We start from the raw sequence: 21,203 nt of genomic DNA on the forward strand, positions 1-21,203 counted from the left end.
AGATTCTAGAACAACTCATGTGTCCTCTTATTTAGCAGCTTCAACTAGGGTAACCTTTGTCCCAGAGAGAGATTGGTGTGCTGATGAGCACAGATGAATTTGAATCCATCTAAGGTCAAGGCATTTACCATCTAGAAACACCTGCCCAGCATGGCCCCTGGGGAACAGAGGGGTCTGGGTGGCCATGTCTGACCGGGCTCTACCCAAATAACAGGAGCTGGGTGGATGGCAATTCTAAGCTGGAATCAGCATCTCTTGATATTTGGACTGAAAGATGGAGTTAATTTACTTTGGAGAATTAGGCAGAAAGGCCACACAGATGGCAGAAGCTTGTGGCTTGGGTCCTGTGAATGTAGGCACAAGGGCCCCGTCTTTGAAAGGGGTGTGCTGAGCCCCTGGGAGAAGGCATAGCTCAGGGAGGGCTATATTCCTCATTGCCTAAGTGCTACAAAATTTCCTTGCAGCCTTTTGTTTGTTTGTTTGTTTGTTTTTGGTGCTAGGGATTGAACCCAGAAGAGCTTTCTGATTGAGCTACACCCTCTGTCCTTTCAAATTTTTTGAGACAGCTTCTCAGTAAATTGCTAAGGCTGGCCGGATTTGCGATCCTTCTGCCTCGGCCTCCCCAGTTGCTGGGATTACAGGTGTGTACCTCGGCACCCAGTGTCCCGGCAGCCTTCTTACAAAGCCCTCTCATACTTGTGACTCCTGCTATTTTGAGTAAGCTTCTATTCTTACCAGCTGGTTCCTAAGACAAATCCTGTACCTGTCTCAGAAGGTGGTTGTTGTGACATAATTTGAAAGCAGTTGGCATTAAGTCGACATTCAATAAAAGCTGTCGAATCTCTTCATATTCTTGTCACTAGTCACTGAGCAATGCAAAGAGGAAATCCACAAATAGGCTAGACCAGGGTTGCTTCTTGGCCTCTTGTTCTATGGAAATCTTGATTATTCTATAAAATGAAGACTACTAGTACTGGCTCCTTTGCTGGCTAGAAATATTAAATGAGATCATCCAAGTTTAACACCAAGCATATAACTAACGAACACTGGCCTCGGATTATCACGTCTACTGTTGTGATCACTATGTGAGATGCATCAAATGTTTTAGGTCTTGATCTAAGCAGGATCTAGAGTGAACAGTCAACAGAGAAGGGCACTGTGGAGAGTGGTCGAGGGGCTGGGCAGAGGAGACAGAGGATAGAAACAGTGGGGACAAGTTGTACACATATCTGGCACTTCAGTGTTGATGCTTTCACCTACAGCGTCTCATCTGTCTGTCACAACACAACAGGGCACATAAGGAAAGATGGCGTTATACACAATTTATGGAAGGAAAAACAGACCCAGTATCACACTGCCTCTGGGAGGGGCTGAAGTGGGAAGCCAGGGTTGGAAGAGAAACTGAGGGTTTCCCTGCAAGTTCATGTTTTTGTTCCTGGGTACCATCTGGATCCCAGAGATGTGATGTCTCTGCCCCATCAGAGTCAGAGGCTCCAGATGTGCATGTGCGGGGCTTGTAGAGTCAGGCGCACTGGGTGCCAACCCGAGGACTGCATCTACCAGGCAGATAAACATCCGCCTCGACACCACGCCCTGGCCCACTCATCGGCAACTCCAGGGCTGCCTAGCAATGGGGTCTGACGCCCCTTCCCAGCTCAGACGTGCCTTACCTTCCCGAAGTCAGGGGTCAAAAGTGCTCTCCAGGGAAACAGGGAAATTTCTTGGAACACTGCCATAGTCAGGTCTTGCTGTGTGGGTCCCCAGCTCCGGAAAAGCTTCTCCGAGGTGAAGGTCAGGGATTCTTAACTCCTCCCTGTCTCCTGGATATGGCTTCTCCTCACCCCCTAACGTAGTGGCTGCCATATGGTCTGTACTCACTTCATGTTGGTTGAATGAATAAATGAATAGATGAACAAGCAAATGAATGACAGATTGTGGTTGGCAATAAAATCGACCTGTGTCGTCACCATAGAGCGGCTCTGCCTTGTTGACTCAGACCCCAAATCAGAGCTCAGCGGCCAACCTGGTGTAGTCCATGCCAAGGAATAAACGGAGATTGGAGTGCTTTCCCTCCCCCACAGCACTTCCTCTGACCTTCCCTTCACAGGAGCCACGCCCTGAGGAAAGGGCAGGGCCAGGGAGTCCCAGGCAAGGGGAAGGCTCTGCGGACCTGTCCCCAGGACTTCAGCTTCCCCTTGCAATTACCCTGCTTTTCCCAGCTCCAGGCCCATGTGTGTGAGTGTGTGTGCGCGCGGGTGCGTATGTGCGCATAGGTCCAGAGGAGCTGTGGAAAGGTGAAACCCAGCTCCATTAGGAGCTACCCTGGGACAAGGGCGGTGCCAAGAGTGCTTCTCCTTTGCATTTTCTTTAGTGCTAATGACCTTGATTGTAACATCAGCAACCACAGCACAGCAGTTCCGTGGGCTCTAGCAAGCCCTCCTAGCACCCAACCTCACCGCATCTGGAACATCATCTCTAGGATCAGGAACGGTTCTCCCTGTTGCGTGGGGAAGGATGGTGCATTGATGGGGTGGAACACCCTGTCAGATATGGAGAGAGGGAACTGGGCTGTAGCCTCAGCTTTTCCTCAAACTGGCCCAGTGTCCTGGGCAAGTCTCTAGGTTTCTGTTTTCTTGGTCGTGAAAGAAGGAAATTGGAACAGTTCGTCAACTCTGTCCACCTCACATACTGTGTGGCTCAATCAGATGAGCTGCCCCCAGACAAGGCCTGGTAACCCGCCTCCCTATACAAGGTCAGCAAGCTCCCAGAAGTTGGGATGCCAGCTGAGCCTGTCCTCGCATCCTAACAGATGTCCTACCCGTGCTCCCCACGAGGAAGGCTGTCGTGCAGACGGCAGGGAGGAAACATCAAAAATCATCCTAATGGTCCATGGGCGCCAGGAAAGCAGGCAGGCAGCAAACCACCGCTGCGGCCAGATGCCATCCCGCCCGCGACACCAGCGCTGGCTCAGACAAGGCTGGAGGCGGTCCAGCGGGTGGGAGCAGACAGCCTCCTCACCTGCCAGGGCAGCCGATTCCCTACCCTGTCCTCAAGCAGTCGGGTTGCAGCAGCACACCTCTTCCTCCCCGTCTCCCCCCACTCCACTATCTCAGCCATCCTTTCTCCCTTCAAATCCTGTTTTGTATTTGATCACCTCCTCCAAGAATCATTTCCAGTTAAAACCTGCCAAATTCTGATCCCCCCCCCCCCCCGCCAGGAACACCTCTTCCACTCCCAGCTATTCTTTCCTTCAAGAGCTCCCCACCATCACCTACCTGGTCATGGTCCCTGTGCCAAGCATGCATTCCTATTCCTGTCTAACACTAGACAGAAGGAAGAATGGGTTGGGTGTTTCCTGTTTCCTTAAAATTTCCTCCATCCTCAGCTGCCGAGATGTGAAGCTAGGCATTCAGGATAGGAACAGTCCAGAATAGATGGATGGTGCATTCAGGACAGGAACAGTCCTCTCTACCCAGGGGCAGCCACCCTGGCCAGCTTCAGGAAGGCTAACATGAGAATGTCAATGGGAGTCTGGACAGGGCTTCCCAATATGTCCACCTCCAGGACCCAAAGTCTGAATGGAGAGGGAGGAGAGCAAGCTGGCCTACCAGTTGGCAGCTTTACCGAATTTCTCTTAACCCAACCCACCATTCAGATAAAAACCTAGCCTCCCCAGCTCACAGAATTGACTGCAGTCCCTGATTCTCAATGTCTAATACCATTAACATCAGGTTGAACCATATGAAATTGCCTTTTGTAGGTCAAAAGTGGTTGCACTCTGGCAATTTCATATGGCTCAATCTAATAACTCCTTGAAGGGTCATGTTCCCTAGAAGACAGTAAACTCCCTAAAAAGTTCTGGACTTCAACCTCTAGCCATTTTTTTTTTTTTTTAAGTTTCTGGCTTAGGACATAGCAGAATCATGGTCCTGGAAGGTACTGAGTAAGTACTTCTTAAGTGAAGTTCCACGCAGGGGGAGGTGGGGAACCTAAAACCTCTGTCCAAAGACAGTCCATTTTGGTCTCTTTTGGTCATATTGGATAGAAGACTGAACTTTGCTGGAGGTTGTTACATGGTGCTAGACTCTATGATGAAAGATTTGGGCATCTTACACTTTTGTCTTCAATAGAAGAGGGTCTTGATCAGAGAGAAATGGTTAGACGCCAAAAACTTGGTTTCATGGTACAGTGAGAGAGATGAAGGCCCAGAGATATCAAGGTCATTCATCAGGCAAAAGCCACAAAATCTCCCCCTAGACCTTCGCTCTCCCTGTCCACCGCTTTTCCAACTTCATGGATCCTGCTCTATTAGGGTCCCTGACAACTGACTGAAGGATCAATAGCCCTCTCCCTTGTGAAGAGTCCTGAGTCATGCCAGGCCCAGCCCAAGGTTCCCAGAGAGAGAGGAGAAGGGTCGGGGGATGAGGGGGGATGAGAAGGAGGGAGAGAAAGAGGTAGAGCAGCCCTGGGAAACCTGAGCTCTCTCCAGAGCCAGGAGCTCTGGGTCACTGACAGCGCAGCTAGGTATGCCAAAGGGGGACCTCAGAGGCCTTGCTTAACCCAGGCAGGAAGGGTCCAGGCAGGCACCACCAGGTTCCTTCAGACTCAATGAATCCCAAAAGGGACACAAAAGACTGGTCATTAACTACTTCTGGGCTGCTGGTGCATTTCTCCTGTTACTCCTCAAAAGGTAGGTGGATGATTCTGGAAGGCCTCAGTTCCTAGGCTTCCTTTCCTCATCCATGACACAGTGGGTAAATGCCCGTCCTGCACTGTCCCAGCCCAGCTGGCCCACTCTTCCTGCATGGGGCAGGAAGAAGGAAGGGAAGACACCCCATGGGCCACCACCATCTCAGGAAAATTCCTCTGTGTGCTCTGAGAGGACTCTTAGCAGCTCAGAGCTTACGACAGATGCTCCTGCTGGTTGAGGGTCTGGAGACAGGTGAGAGGAGCCAGAAATCTAGGCCTTCTCTCCCTATCTTAGTATGTGACAAATGTCAAACCTGAAATGTTGAAAAAAAAAAAAAGGTAAAATAAACAACTACAGACTCTTCACTTAGATTCACCAATTGCTACCACTGCCCTCTCTCTTGGTACACGTGTATTTATACACATATCTTTTTAATTTGTTTGTGGTTTTTTTTAACAGTACCAGGGATTGAACCCAGGGGTGCTCTACCACCGAGCTACAAACCAAGACCTTTTTATTTTTATTTTGAGACAGAGTCTTGCTGAGTTTCCCAGGCTGTCCTAGAACTTGGAATTAGCTGCTGGGATTATGGGCATGCGCCATTACGCCCAGCTGCAAACATTTTTGCTGGACCATTTTTAAAATAACTTGCAGATACTTTATTCCTAAATAATCTCTAGAAATAAGGATATTCCCCTACAAAACCATATTCCTGTTGTCATACCTAAAAAAAACTAAATAATTACGTACCATTTAGTTACTATATTAAAAATTTTCTGGGCTGGGGATGTAGCTAAGTCGTACAGCACTTGCCTGGCATGCATGAGGCCCTGAGTTCCATCTCCCAGTAACACACACACACACACACACACACACACACACACACACACACACACACTATGGTGGTGCATACATACTCACAAAATCCTGACTGTCCCAGGATGCCTTTTGCAATACCCCCCCCCCAACCCCAGGATCTAATTAAAGTTTATGCATTACTTTTGGCTAGAATGTCTCTTCGGGTTTTGTTTTGTTTGGAACTGGGGATTGAACCCAGGGGCTTTCAATCACTGAGCTACATCCCCAACCCTTTTTATTTTTAGTCAGGTCCTTGCTAAATTTCTGAGTCTGGCCTTAAACTTGGCAATCCTCCCGCCTCAATCTCCTGAGTCACTGGGATTATAGTCCTGCACCACTGTGCCCAGTTCTTTAGTTTCTTTTAATCTAGATTAGTTTCCACCTCTCATCCTGCCCCTGTAGCACACAATTTTTATGTTTTTTTTATGATATTCTTTTTTTTTTTTGAAGAATTGCTGATATTTAGAATGGCTCACATTCTAGATTTCTCTTTTGTCTCTTCATAATTAACGTCAGGATAAACAATTCAGACAAGAACACAGACAGTATGGTTGAGCCTCTTACTATAAGATTTAAGGTGGCTCTACTGTCAGGTGGTTCCACCTGGTTAAGGTAGAAAATACTGGGTCTCTTTGTTGTAAATATATATATTTTTTCCCCTTTTGTAAAAAGTAACCCCCCCCCAAAAAAAAAAAAAAAATCAAGCATGCTGGTAGTGGTGGTGCATACCTGTAATCCCAGTGATTTGGGAGGATGAAGCAAGAGGGTTACAAATTTAAGGCCAGCCTCAGCAACTTAGATCCTCAACAATTTAGAGAAACCCTGTCTCTGAATAAAAACAAAAAGGGCTGGGAATATAGCTCAGCAGTAAAGTGCCCTGGGTTCAATCTTCAGTACCTGCCTCCAAAAAAGACCAACCTTTACCCAGTACTTTTATCACGCATTAGTGAGCCTATGGTGAATCAGTTACTATACCGGAGGCTGAAAACTAGTCAATTTAGCTGGGTGCAGTGGCGCACGCCTGTAATCTCAGCAGCTCAGGAGACTGAGACAGGAGAATCGCAAGTTCAAAGCCAGCCTCAGCAACGGTGAGGCACTAAGCAACTCGTGAGACCCTGCCTCTAAATAAAATGAAAATAGGGCTGGGGAGGTGGCTCAGTAGTGAGGGCCCCAATACCAAAAAAAAAAAAAAAAAGAGAGAGAGAGAGAAAGAAAAAGAAAACTGGTCAATTTTAAAGTTCTGACAGGGGCAGGAGAAATAGGGAGAAATTGGCCATAAAGTTTCAGTTAGAAGGAATAGTTCTTGAGATCTATTACACAGCATGGTCACAAGAGCTAATAATAACGTAAGACATATTTCAAAATGGCAACAGCAGATTTTAAATGTTCCTGCACCACATACAAATGACAAATATGTGAGGTGATGGACATGTTAATTTTCTTGATTTAATCATTCTATAATGTATACACATATCAAAATATCACATCGCATACTCCATAAATATGTGCAATTGTTTGCCAATTAAAAATTAATTTTTTAAGAAATATTTTTAGCTGTAGTTGGACACAGTGTCTTTATTTTATTAATTTTTATGTGGTGCTAAGAATCAAACCTAGTGTCTCACGTGTGCTAGGCAAGCGCTCAACCACTGAGCCACAACTCCAGCCCAAAAAATTAGATTAAACTTTTAAAAGCTCTGTCATTACTTCTACATTTGATTAGCTGGCATTTCTATTAGGTTTTCCCTCCCTGCTCCCCCTGTCCCGTGAAGATCTGGTGTGTGTGTGTGTGTGTGTGTGTGTGTGTGTGTGTGTGTGTGGTGTGGTACTGGGGCTTGAACCCAGGGGCCCTCTACCACTGAGCCACATCTCCAGCCCTTTTTATTTTATTTTGAGACAGGGTCTCAGTAAGTTGCCCAAGTTGGCCTTGAACTTGTGATACTCCTGCCTCAGCCTCCTGAGTCCCTGGGATTACAGGCGTGTGGGCCACCAAGCCCGTGTCCTCCCTGCCCTGTGTTAATTCTCAGACCAAACTCATGTTATCTTTTTTATTCAATGTGTTATAAGCTACATCCTTATCTTTTCTGATGCTCAGTGAGTCCCACATTTGCCTGGTGGGAGCCCCATTAAGCTGTCTCCTGTGTCCTCGGACACGAGTAAGCTCTAGCTTTCTAGCACAACATGGTTCCCTGTGCTATTGCAATCTTGGACTTGGAATCAGGCATTTTTCCAAGGAGCTGTGGTAGGCAGGCGCTCTACCACTGAGCTACATCCCCAGCCCAGCACTGGTTTCTTTTAGGGGGAAGGGGTACTTAGAAATAAAAACCCAGGTACTAGGTATACCATTGCTTCTAGATCATTTTGGTAGACGGACACATGAAGACAAAGAACCTTGGAGTTTTTCCTCTCCTTTCCCCATTCCACACACACATCTCTCTTCTTCCACAGTAAGACCCTGTTTCCAGAAGCCTAACTTTCAACGTAGTTACTTATTTGATCTATTCTACAATAAACAAAAAAGTTTCCACCTGGGCAAAAGTTGGCTCATGCCTACAGTATGTCAGCGCTTGGGAGGCTGAGGCAGGAAAATCACTTGAGCTCAGGAGTTCAAGGTCAGCCTGGGCAAGAGAGTGAGACCCTGCCTTAACAAACAAACAAAAACCAACAACAAGGGCTGGGACTGTAGCTCAGCGGTAGAGCGCTTGCCTAGCATATGAGAGGTACTGGGTTCAATCCTTAGCACCACAATAAAATAAAGACATCTACAATTAAAAATAAAGAAAAAACACCGATACCAACAAAACCCTCATAAGTTTCCAATTTATGACACCAATACCATGACCAATAACATACCTACAAAGTAAAGTTCTTTGCAGTTTTTCTAATCCTTTAAGAATAATATATATTCCATTAAGAACATAACCAGAACATTAAGATTAAAAATCACTTGAATTCATTCTGTCCTTCATAATTTGTTTTTTGGATAGTCATTCTTTCTGCTGTGATCAGGGTTATGATTTATTTTTTTCTTTTGGATCTAATTTATTTTTTGAACCATGTAAATATTTTAATCGAAACTGTTTGACCAAGTATAATAGAAAACTCCCACTCCATCCCTGTCTCCTCTACTCCGTTCCCATTCACCCCCATAGGAAACCATTTTAATTGATTTCCAGTTTATCTTTCTTCTGTGTGTCTTATTGCTCTAGCTTTCACACCCCAAAAGAGGCTTACTATATACACTCTTCTGCACTTTGCTCTTTTTGTTTAATTACCTATCCTAGAAATTATGTCACATCAGTTCACAGGGATCCTCCTCACTTTGTTGGCTGCACCACTGTTCATTCAACCAATCCTTCAAAAATGGGCATTTGGATAGCATCTCATGATTTCTTATTGCAAATACATCTTAAACCTGGGTGTGGAAGCGCATGCCTGTAATCCCAGTGGCTCAGGAGGCTGAGACAGTGAGTTCAAAGCCAGCCTCAGCAAATAAGTGAGGCCTTAAGCAACTCAGTGAGACCCTGTCTCTAAATATTTAAAAAGTGCTGGGGATGTGGCTCAGTGGTTAAGCGCCCTTGGGTTCAATCACTGGTGGGGAGGGGGGATGTCACCACATGCATACATCTTTTTCTATTTGTGACTGTATATCTTTGGGGTAAATTCCTAGAAGTAGGACTGTTGGGTAAATGTGTATGTCGTTTTGTTAGATACTGCTGTCTTCTTGTCTACAGATCTTACACTGGTTTGCACTCCTAGCACTTGATTTTGCACTAGACTTTGGTATGAGGTGTCCTGGGTTGAGTTTCCTTGAACCTAGTGAAAGTCCTTAATCTACCAATAAAAACAACACAGCAAACCCCCTTTGCCCACCTTATATGATGGCAAGAAGAAGGTGTTCTCACTGATCTCATATCTATTCATCTTCCCCAAAGCATCTCAGAGATATGTGCATAAAACTTGGGAAACTAGTATGCAGAAGTAATGAGGCTGAAAACTTGAACCAGGGAGGAACTAGAGCAGGAAGAGGAGGGGACATAACAGAGGAGGGGACCCCATCCCTCATGTGAGATGTACTCAGACTCTTTTCCCAGCCCCATCACACATACACCCACTGCCTACCAACAGCCCCTTCCCTGCCCCCCTCAGCCCTTGGCTCTGGCTCTAGCCAGGTCCTGGTGGCTTCCCTCCTCCAAGTTCCTGTGGATTGAACCAGGACTGGCTTAAGGTGGAGGCAGAAGTAGAGCCTGTCCTTTCTGTTTTAACATATGCAGAGGAAATAAGTCAGTGGAACAAGAATGGCTTGCACAAGGGAAAGAGGAAAGAGGAGACAAAGAGAGAGAGGTGTTGGGAGAGGAAGCAGAATACAGAACATTCCACAGGGCCTGCTCCATTCCTGTGACCTATAGAAAAGGGGAAATGATAAAACCATTATGGAAAAATGATACGGAGGTTCCTCAAAAATTTAAAAATAGGGCTGGGCTGTAGTTCAGCAGTAGAAAGCTTGCCTGGTATGAGTAAGATCTCAGGTTCAATGCCAAGTACCCATGCACAAAATTAAAAATAGAGCTACCGTGTGATATACCAGTGGGTATACATCCAAAGGAAATGAAGTCAGTATGTCAAAGAAACATCTGCACTCACATGTCTATTGTAGCACTATTCACCATAGCCAAGATGTGGCAACAATCGCAGAGTTCATCAGCTGATGAGGGGATAATACTGGTATGCATACACAGTGGAATACTATCCAGCCTTTAAAAAGTATGAAATTCTGTCATTTGCAACAAACAGGAAGGAACTGGAAGTCATTTTGTCAAGCCAACACAGTAAAACAAATACCATATGATCTCACTCATATCTGGAATCTGAAAAAAGTTTGTCTTCTAGAAATTGAGGGCAGAATAATAGTTACCAAAGGGTGGAAAGAGTAAGGCGTGAGATGAGGATAAATGGACCAACAGATATAAAGTTACAGTGAAAGAGGAGAAATGAAATTCAATGTTTTCACCACAAAGAAATGAAAATAAATGAGAGAGTTATGTTCACCCTGGTTTGAACATTATGATGTATACATGTATTAAATTTCACATGGTACCTATAAATATTTTTTTTTGAATTTTAATATTTACTTTTTAGTTTTCGGCGGACACAACATCTTTGTTGGTATGTGGTGCTGAGGATCGAACCCTGGCCGCACGCATGCAAGGCGAGCGCGCTACCGCTTGAGCCATATCCCCAGCCCATAAATATAATTTTTATATGTCGATCATATATATGTATATATTTTCATTAAAAAATGGTAAATGAGTGGAGAAAGCCCACTTAGACTGGACCCAGAGATTATACCTTTCTCTAACTGCCTCCTCCCCCACACAGCAACTGGGGATGATAGGAATTAAAGCCCTTCAAGGACCAGGACACTGGGGTGGATGGGGAGGCTGGCCTGAGGGAACCCTAGGGGGAAAAGAATGCAGATGGCTCCAAGAATTCCTCTGGGGAAAATCCAGACCAGGGTGAGGAATTTTGCTGCATGATTCTTAAGTCCTAAGGACTAAGGATGAACATATTCCTCATTTCCCTCCAGAGCTTAGTGGATCTGGAATGTTCTACTCTAGATAGGTAGTGCTAACCCTTAATATGGGTTCTGGTTCTCCAATGCTAGAGCCAGAGCATTGGAGAAAGAGAAAAGAGAGGTTGTGGCAGCAGGAGGATAGCAAGTTCAAGGCCATCCTGGGCAGCATATCGAGTTGCTAGGCAATTTATCAAGTTCTTGCCTCAAAAGACGAAAAAAATAATAAAGAAAATGTAAAAAGGCCAGAGATAGAGCTCAGAGGTAAAGCCCTTTCCTTAGCATTGTGGGAGGCCCTGGGTTTGATCCCTACACTACAAAAAATAAAAATTTAAAAAATGGAAGCTTGTGGGAGTTTGTTGGGGAAGGTTTGAATTGCTGACAGGTGGCAGAGCTGGGGAGCTGGGGAAGTGCTGGGTTGAGCAGTCCCAGTTCCCCCTTACTCTCAGGACCTTCCAGAAAGGAGAATGGGGAAGAATATTAGGCGACCTTCACTCCCCACACACCACTTCCAGTACTCACACCTTGGGAAAATCCTAACTGCTCTACTTCTGCCCCTTAACTTGCACCTCCCATTTTACTTCTCTTCTGACATCAAAGACCACAGCAATCTGACGAATTTCACCCTGCCACTCACTCCCACTGTGGGGAGCGGGCTTCCCTGGTGCAGAGGGGAAATTGAAAGCCAGAGGGCATCCCACCCTCTCCTGCCTCGCCCCTGCTCCTCCAAACTGCCCTTCCAAGCCTTAACCAAGTGCCTTAGGCACTGTGCTAGGTACTGGGAGTCCGATGGGCCAGCAAGTTGTGTTCCTTCAACTTGACCTTGAATCGGGGCAAATAGGTAAATAGAGGTGGTAAATAGAGGGGGAAGGGACTGAGGCTCCGCAGCACCCGGGAGGCAGGAAGCCTCTGCTCCTCAGCTCTAAATGCAAATTCTGCACCCAGTACACAGACTCGGGCAGAGCCGGGAGGGTGGAGCCGAGCTGCGGGAGAGGCGGACAATCGGGCGGGGCCGCGGAAGCAGCTGAGAAGGGAGGGAGCCTCGGGTTTGCTGCAGTACCCATCCTGCCCTGTAGCCCCCTGGAGGGAGGCCGGAGCTGCGGGAGCACATTTCCACGCTGCCCGTGACTGAGGGCTCAGGACCCGGGGAGCAGGAGCCCCTGGTGCGCGCGAACTGGGGACGTGCTTCTCATGGCGAAGCCCTCCCCAAATCTACCAGAATCTACCCACTAGGCAGGGAACTGAAAATAGGAAGAGCGCTGCAGGAATGGTGGGATTATGGGCTCCCACGATGGGAGGGGCGCGATTTCAGAGTTGCACCTCAGCAAGATGGTGGCAGGCAGGATTGGGGCTCCCCAGGGGAAGCAAAGAAAAGGTTTCTTCCCTACACCCTTCCTACAAAACAAGGGCCCTGGTTCTGTCTTGGGGCCCCGGCCCACTGGGGAAGGCCACATTCTCTCTGGATCAGAATATAGGTAGAGTAGAACTGTCTTGTCTTGGGGTGCAGTCAGATCAATCACCAAACACCTCAAAACGAAAACTGATTCCTGTTGCTTCCCTGGACCCTTTGTAGGTTTCCCTCCAAATCTTCTGCTTGCTTCTTCCCCAGTTCTCCCTGGGGCAGCTGCAGATCTAGGACCCACTTCCCAGGGCATTCTTTCCCAGCTGCCACCATACCTCTCATTCCAGAGCCTGCTCCTCAGCCACCCTCTCATCCCACCCCCCACCCCCGCCAAGGAGGGTAACCCAGTTCACCAACAGCCTGGCCAAGAAACAGCTGCATCCTGCAGTCCTCCTCCTTAGCCCTCCCCACCCAATCCCTCCTTACCCCTAGGCCCTGCTGCATCTCCCATCCCAGTCTGGAATGACCCTGGTCTCCTCCCTTCTTTCCAAGTAATGAAGACCCAGAGCTGAGGGGGCTGCAAGAGGCCTCCAAACGGGAAAAGTCAGAAACAGGGGCAGAAGGGTGTTCTCAAGGATGGATAGGGAGGATCTGAAGACTCTTGGTCAGACATATCACCCTGAAGAGGCAGCAGCTGCACTGCAAAATGGGATTTCATTTTCCCTCCCTCTCCACTGTCCTTTCCCCTGCCCACAGCGACAGTTGAGTGCCCGCCTATTTCTTCATCTGACATTCCCCCTACCAGGCCAGCAGGCGCCAGCATCATGTCTGCAAGTTATTGTAAGTCGGGCAGGAATGCCCAAGAGGGAGGTGCCTCTGGCCCTGGAGTGCCCACTCCTCTCCCAGGATGTGCTGGCCCTCTCCAGTGCCCTCCGCACCCAGCTGGAAGAGAGCAATGGGCACACTCATACAGATTGAAGAGTGTAAGGCTGGTCTTGCCCTGGGGAAGGATGCCAGCCGGCCTCCTCCACCAACAGCGAAGCCAAGTATGTGAGTGTGTGTGAGAGGAGAGGGAGTAAAAGGACAATCCCAGCCTTAATTTCTAGCTCTTCAGCAAGGTGCTCAGGGACCCTCTTGCGGATACTGATTGCCCACTGTCAACCAGCTAGCTCCCCAGTCTCCAGCCTTGAAACTGAAAACTTTTCAACTCGGCCCCTTTCTCCTTCCTCCCCTTTGAGAACAGAGATGTGTGGGGCGGTGCCCTCAGAGACACTCATACAGTTGGTTCTGGACGCTTACACACACTCAAACAACAGCGGTGCGAGGGAACTCCCAGCTTTTTCCACAGCTAATTATAGACGTGAAAGTCTGAGGATGTTTTGCAAGCGGCAGAGAGAAACTGCTGAGGTTTCTCTGCAAAGCCAAGAAAACTGAATGTGTGCACTCCCAGGTCTCCCCCTCCCCAAAACCTCTCCTAGCCTACCTCCACCCATCCCCCCAGTGTGCCCCCTCCCAGGTTCCCTAGCAGCCCCTCCTTCCGGTTGAAGATATCTTACTTGGCTCTCTCTCTCTCTCTCTCTCTCTCTCTCTCTCTCTCTTTGGGGCTTTCGAGAAAGGGAACAGACGCGGAAAATATTTTTGCAATAGTTTTCCATTCTGCGTCTCATTCCCAAGCCAAGGGGGAGGGGGAGGGCAGGAACGGATGGGGAGGAACAAATGCTTTATCCAAGAGCTCAATTTGGGTGTGAAAAAGACAGTACCTCATTTTTCTGTAGCTCTCTCCCCCCCCCCACTCCGCCCCAGGAATGACAAGAACTAGGAAAAGAAAAAGAAATCACTTGTTTGCTTATATGGTTCTTAAGAATTGAGAATAAGAAAGGAATACAGTATTTGACAAATCTGTGCACACGCGCGCGCGCACACACACATACACAAACACACACACACACACACACACACACACACATACAAAAACCTCCAAACCCAGCCGCGTGAAATACACTAGGAAGAAGAAGAAATCCAGGGAGTTTTAGAAGCCATCGGGAGGAAAGAAACAAAGTTTGCAAATCGCGAGTCGATTCATTCTCCGCAAGCCTACCTCTCTTTCTAGCAAAGACCCAGGTTTCTCCAAGCGGGACTCTCCCTCCGGGTTTCCATGGACGGGTTGGGCGGGGTGACCACCCACCGGTCTCCCCAAAGTGGCAACCAAGCTAGAGATGCTGGCCTCGCGCTCTTGTCTTTCCAGCTACGGCCGAGGAGTGGGCTGGGTCTCCTCCGCAAGCCCTTCCAATGAGAGGGACCTTCTTGGAAGAAAATGGGTGCAGGGAGCTGGGCGGGCGTCTCTGATCTTGCCGTCTTCGGAGGGATGGTTCCCCAGGAAGTTCCTGCCCCCTCCCCACCCCCAGCTTTGGATGGTCTCAACAGCGGAGCTTTCTTAAGAAAATGCTTGTCATGGCAACAGCTCCAGCCACCTCGGGCCAGTCTCGGGCTCCCCGGCTCTCTCGGAGCAAAGCAGGGGGAGAAAGGGGAGGAGCGGGAGCGGAGCGGAGGTGGGGCTTGGCGCCCGGCCAGACCATTACTCGCCTGTTAAGGTGGCCTGGTGGTTCCGCGCTGCGGCTGCTTCCTGGGTTGTGTTAAGGGGGAATGGGAAGGGGACGGGGAGGAATCCTCTTCTCTCTTGGGGTTTCCTCCTGCGCTTGCTCTCACTTGTTGAAAGGAGCGCAGAGTAGGGTGGGGTGGGGTGAGGAGGTGGGGAGTGGATGTGGGTGGCGGTATTCAACCGTTGCTACGTGGAGGGGAAATAAAGGAAGCGTCTGCAGGCCCTTGGCTTCCTGCAGCTCTTACCGGCCTCTCAACCTCTTACTCATTTATACCCAGGACCAAGAAACCCAAGGTATCTGTGATCGCTTATACCATCCCCGCCCAGCCTTCTACCCCTGCCAGACTAGGGAGCTCTTTGACGTAGGCGAAGGAATTGCTTTGGATGCTCACACACTTACACGCCTCCTCGCCCACATTTCGCACACAGGTCACATTTTGCTCGCTCTTGCCCCTGTTGCCACCAAGGCACCCTAGTGCATAGAATGGCTGGCCTGCTTTTGAGTTCTCCTGTATGGGGGCTATGCACCCAAACCTTTGTAGCTACAGTATCATTTCCAATCCTCGCGGCAATCTTGAAAGTACTTATCATTATCCTAATTTCATAGTTGAGGAAATTGAGGATTGAGTGACTCGCCCAAGGTTACACCTGTGTCCTCTCTTAACAGGACAAGAACCAGATTCAAGGTCGAGTTAGACAGATTCCAAAGCCCATATATTTTGCTGTCCTCATATCACATGGTGTGGCACACATTTCTAATTTAATTTGCACACACACAGACATCCATGCACACTTATACATGGCCTATAAACTGTTAATCACACCCCCCCACACCTACGCAGCCACCAGCATTGTGCAACAGTGCCACCCATAGATTTTGCATAGAACCTTATGGCTTTCAAGTACAAACATGTACCATCAGCTGGCTCGCACAACATATCTTCATTGACTGATACATTCCCACACCTACTGCAGCAAGCACACTCACTCATATTTATATGCTTATGGAAGGTGGGTTAACATCATCTCAGAGGTTGTAGTTGTAAACTGTGCTATGAAGAAGGTGACCTGCCACAACTTCCCAACCTTTTTAACAGGGCTTTGAAAAAGGCCTCTTTGATCTTACCATCCTAACTCAACACCTCACACCACACCTGTCCTCCCAGCTTGCTTCCTTCCCTATCCCAGGATGCAGAGCCAAGTGGCCACATGGAGAAGCAACTGTGAATAGGACACAGCATCCTTCCCAGTTTCCTATGGTTTAGGTCTTTTCTTTCCTCTTTATTTTCTTACCTACTATGTCTCAACAACTCACCCACATCCTATTTCTAAGTGAGGGAAAGTTAAACAGACAACAGTAAAGAAACTATTTTGGGGGGCTGGGGATGTGGCTCAAGCAGTAGCGCGCTCGCCTGGCATGCGAGGGGCGCTGGGTTCGATCCTCAGCACCACATAAAAATAAAATAAAGATGTTGTGGCCACCGAAAACTAAAAAATAAATATTAAAAAAAGAAACTATTTTAGTTGTGCTGGATTCAGAACTCAGAGTTCTTCAATGTGGTGTGGAGATTGCCTGTCACATCTATCTTGGGAATCAAATCCAAAATAAGCCCCTGCCTGTGCCCGTGCCTCTGGTCCCCAACCCAGTCCAGTTGAAGGCAGTTTGCAGGGGTGAGGGGAGATTTCAGGGTCATCCTCTATGGAAAACATCTGTGGATTGTTCTCAAGCAGTCCCTTCTTTCTGGAATTGAAGATCTTGCCCTCAAGGCACTTAGAGGATACCAAAGGTGACATTTGTTCTGTTTTGCTTTCTACCCCTGACACTCCTCTGGTCCCTTTCACCTCCCCAGGGCATTTTTTTATTTTTTTATTTTTTTTGAAGATGGAGAAGGTACCTTGTTAGATTTTGGAAGGTCCTACCAAAATGTCAACTTTTGCAGCCCAAAGCAATTGTTGGGGAAGATGTGGATCAGAAAGGAGAGGAACAGCTGAACAGAGCTTCAGATTTAATGGCTTGTCAGGCTCCCTGCTGGATGGCAACAGCTTGACATTTTAGCACCCAATGAGTGTCAGTTGCATCTTTATCATGAGAAAGCCAGTCTCTGAGATGGCTTTTTAAATATATTAAAGTATATTTTAAGCTTGTCTGCAGTGGCTGTGTGTGGAGGCACTGCCTAACCATCAGTAAACTTGTCCTGAGGGAATAACAATTTAGGCCAGATGTGTGGTCCCATTAAAGGAAAAAAGTCGACTTTGGCTGTCTAGCCTGTGGGGGCTGGGAGATGATGCCCATCCATAGCTGATTATTCTTTGAAAAACAAGATCCTCTCCTCAAACTCCCCAGGTTCAAGGGAAACAGGCGCTCCCCAAGAGGTGCTGTGGAAAGAGGCTCTATGGCTGTCCCACCCTTGACTGGCTGGGATTCACGAGCAGGCCAGGGCTGAGTCCTCCCTTCTTTCAGAATGGTGCTCCTCATTGCCTGGTTGGATGCTTGTTGGCTGGGACCCACAACCCTAGCTCCCTGTGGACAGGAGGGAGGGTGGCCAGAAGCGGGCCATCATGACCCCATAGGGGACAGCAGCCTCATCTCTGTAGGTGAATGAGACACTGCAACCTGTGTTTTCTGGAAACCTAGAAGCCCTCAGTGCCTTGTTTGCTTCCAGCAGCATGTTTGAGGTCTCGAATGGGTAAAAATAAATCTATCCATAAAAATAACCACTAGATCTGGGAAAGCTGAGTTGCCCCTCTGGGGCAAGAGGGAGGGCACTGCCCCTGGAAGTTCATGGTGAGGGAATGCAGTCTGCACTGCTCTCTTCAGGTGCTTTTTGTTTGTTTTTTGGTAGAGGGGAGTGAACCCAGGGGCACTCAACCACTGAGCCACATCCCCAGCCCCTTTTTTGTATTTTTATTTAGAGACAGCAGCTCACTAAGTGGCTGAGGCTGGCTTTGAACTCCCAATCTTCCTGCGTCAGTCTCTGGAGCCTCCGGAATTACAGGTGTGCGCCACGGTGCCCGGCCCTCAGGTATTCCTTTGCTTCCTGAGAGCTCCACCTTGGGTTCTCCTCACCCCCTCACCATTTTTCTCCACCTCCTTTGAGTGGGGACTGCACACTCCCTATTTGGATAGCTACTGTTTCGCCTTGTCCAGAACAGCAAACGTCTTTCTCACGCCGAGTCTCACGGCTAATTTAAAATGTTCTCCCTCCCCAAGGTTAAGAAGGGGATAGCCATTTTTATTAGAGGTCCCACCCCCAACTGACCCAAGCTGAGCCAATTGCACCCTTTCCTGGGATTTTTGAAATTAAGATCAAGGAAAAAGGCTCAGTTCCCTCAGTGAAGGCAGCTAAGTTGTGAGGTTCTGGAAGTGTCAGGGCTGTTTCCTGCCATGTGGAAGAAGCTGCCAGTAGAAAAGTGAAGGTCACATGCAGAGAGAGGCAGAGAAGAAAGCTGAAGAGTGAGTGTTGGTAGCCTTTGAGTCAGCCGTCCCTCATATCCTCGCCTTTCCTGCAGATGAGTTACGTGACTCAACGCGCATGTGTATGCTAGATGAAACTGGGTCTTTTAGTCATTTGTACTAAGTAATGTAGAATTCTAATGTGGAAAGTAATATAGAAACCCTTTGAACGGGTACCTCCATTTAGATATACTCATTTCTGTGCATTTATTCATTTAGCAAGTATTACTGAATACCTGCTACTCAATTCAGTATTCATTGAATGTTCACTGTTTCAATATCCACCAGGCCCAGATGAGATGTAGAGATAATAAACGCATAGTTTAATGGAGGTAAGGAAGTTCATATCATGAACTCACACAGAATATAGAGTTAGAATATAGCATAGAATATAGTTACTCTTTCTGGGCCTAGTGGTACACGCCTGTAATCCCAGCAGTTTGGGAAGCTGAGGCAGGAGGATTGCAAGTTCAAAGCCAGCCTCAGCAACAGCGAGGCGCTAAGCCACTCAGTGAGACCCTGTCTCTAAATAAAATACAAAATAGGGCTGGGGAGGTGGCTCAGTTGTTGAGTGCCCTGAGTTCAATCTCTGGTACCCCCACACACCCCCAAAATAATAATAATATACCTTTTTTTTTCTTCTTAGGGCTGGGGATTGAACCTAGGGGCACTTTACCACTGAGCTACATCTGCAATTCCTCCTTCTTTTTTCTCCCCAGTACTGGGGATTAAACCCAGAAATGCTCTACCACTGAGCTACACCCCTGGCCCTCTTAAAATTTTATTTTATTTTTATTTATTTTATATTAGGTTGCTGAGGCTGGCCTTGAGCTTGCAATTCTCCTGCCTCAGCCTCCCCAGTGTCTGGGATTACAGGTGTGAGCCTCTTCTTCTCCTTCTCCTTCTCCTTCTCCTTCTCCTTCTTCTTCTTCTTCTTCTTCTTCTTCTTCTTCTTCTTCTTCTTCTTCTTCTTCTTCTTCTTCTTCTTTCTTCTTCTTTTTTTAAAAATTTTGAGACAAAGTCTCTCTAAATTACCCACGCTGGGCTCAAACTTTCAATCCTCTTGCTTTAACAACCGACATGGCTGGGATTATAGGTATGTGCCTCCTATCTGAATTCCTGATTTACAAGGAAAGTAGCTTTGGAATGACCAATGTGCTTTTTTTTTCTTCTTCAATTCAGTTTTTTCAGCCTTCTCTGCATATAAAATCAAACTCCTAGCTGGGTACCGTGGCGCATGCCTGTAATCCCAGTGACTGGGGAGGCTGAGGCAGGAGGATTGTAAATTCAAGTCTAGCCTCAGTAATTTAGTGAAACTCTGTCTCAAAATTAAAAAATACAAAGGGCTGGGTATGTAGCTTTGTGAAATAGCACCCTTGACATCAATCCCTAGTACCACAAAAAAACAAACAAACAAAAACCTACAAACTCTTTCACACGGTTTATTGAAATGCTTATTCTATTTTATGGATTGAAATGATGTTGCCTGATTCTAGAATTGTAAGATAAAGCCAACCAAGATCTTTAAATTAAATTTGTTTTTGTTTTTGACATATATAACATAGTCCCTGCCTTCCAGAAGCCTCTGATCTAGTGGTGGAGACCCATGAAAAACACAGATAACAGGGCTGGGGGTACAGCTCATGGTACAGCACTTGCTTAACATGCTCAACTTTGATCCCCAATATCACAAAAACAAAAACTAGGTAACAAAAGACCAAAGCGTGATTAAGTCTAAAACTTGGATCCAGATAAAAAAAAAACTCAGAGAAAGTTTGAAGAAGGCTTCTGAGAGTTGGTGGGACTCCAGCTAAACTTTGAAAATTCTTCCCAGTGTTTTTCTTTCTATCTTCCTGCAGAACATGGGGTGATAGCTGAAGGCAGAATAGACAGAGGCATTTAATCAAGTAATCTCTACTCCCATGCTCTGTGTCCTTATCATACACAGCCAGGGCAAGGGTTCTGATGGAAAAGAAACGGGTCTGAAAAAGACAGAGTTTAGGAAGTTTAAATGAAGCTTTAGGTTTAGGAAGCCCTGCCTAAGTGACAACAGTGAGCTCTAACTCAAGGACCATGGACAAGAATGTTAGGCAGAGGTACCAGGTGTGGGCTCTGATGCCAGGAGATAAGGAAAGCCTGTAATGAGATGGGTACGCAGCCAGAAAACCCCTCCAAGACATCCTCCAAGACAATCAAAACAACAAATTCTGGGCTCAGTGGCGCCTGCCTATAATCCCAGTGACTCAAGAGAATAAGGCAGGAGTTTGAGGCCAGTCTCATCAATTTAGTGAGGCCCTCAGCAACTTAGTGAGAACTTTAAAAATAAAGGGCTGGGATGTAGCTCTGTGCTAAAGCGTATTTGTGTTCAATCTACAGTTGAAAAAAAAAAGCTAATTGTGAAGTCCCTTGAGGAAGACTGATTGACTTAGGAGGAACCAGGGGCCAGGGAGGGAGCACTCTCCTCATGGAAGACCCTTCAGCCAGAAGGGTCCAAGAAGGATGAGGATGGATACTTCTAGCTGTCCTCCTGAGAAGAGCAAATCCAGCAGCTGCATAGGCGGCCATGGCTGCAGCAAGCTGGGCCACTTCTCCCCTGCAGGAACCTTGCTGGGCCCTCCACAGGAGGCCTGGCTTCCGGCTCACCCCTTGCGGAGTGTGGGTGGTCATCTACACTACAAGCAATGATTT

General features: G+C 47.3%; 1 protein-coding gene across 3 annotated transcripts in view; it reads right to left on the reverse strand.

Annotated features, from left to right (window-relative positions):
• Atp2b4 (ATPase plasma membrane Ca2+ transporting 4) overlaps positions 1-15,116 on the reverse strand; it is a 96,516-nt gene extending 81,400 nt beyond the window's left edge. For 2 of the 3 annotated variants that reach the window (XM_026397243.2, XM_026397240.2), the window contains exon 1: positions 14,561-15,116. The gene's annotated coding sequence lies outside the window, so the exon portion shown is untranslated. The remainder of the gene's footprint in view (positions 1-14,560) is intronic. The other variant, XM_026397239.2, reaches the window with a different exon arrangement.
• Between the last annotated feature and the right edge of the window lie 6,087 nt (positions 15,117-21,203).

The sequence above is a fragment of the Urocitellus parryii genome, chromosome 9 (genome assembly GCF_045843805.1).
Source record: "Urocitellus parryii isolate mUroPar1 chromosome 9, mUroPar1.hap1, whole genome shotgun sequence".
NCBI lineage: Eukaryota > Metazoa > Chordata > Mammalia > Rodentia > Sciuridae > Urocitellus > Urocitellus parryii.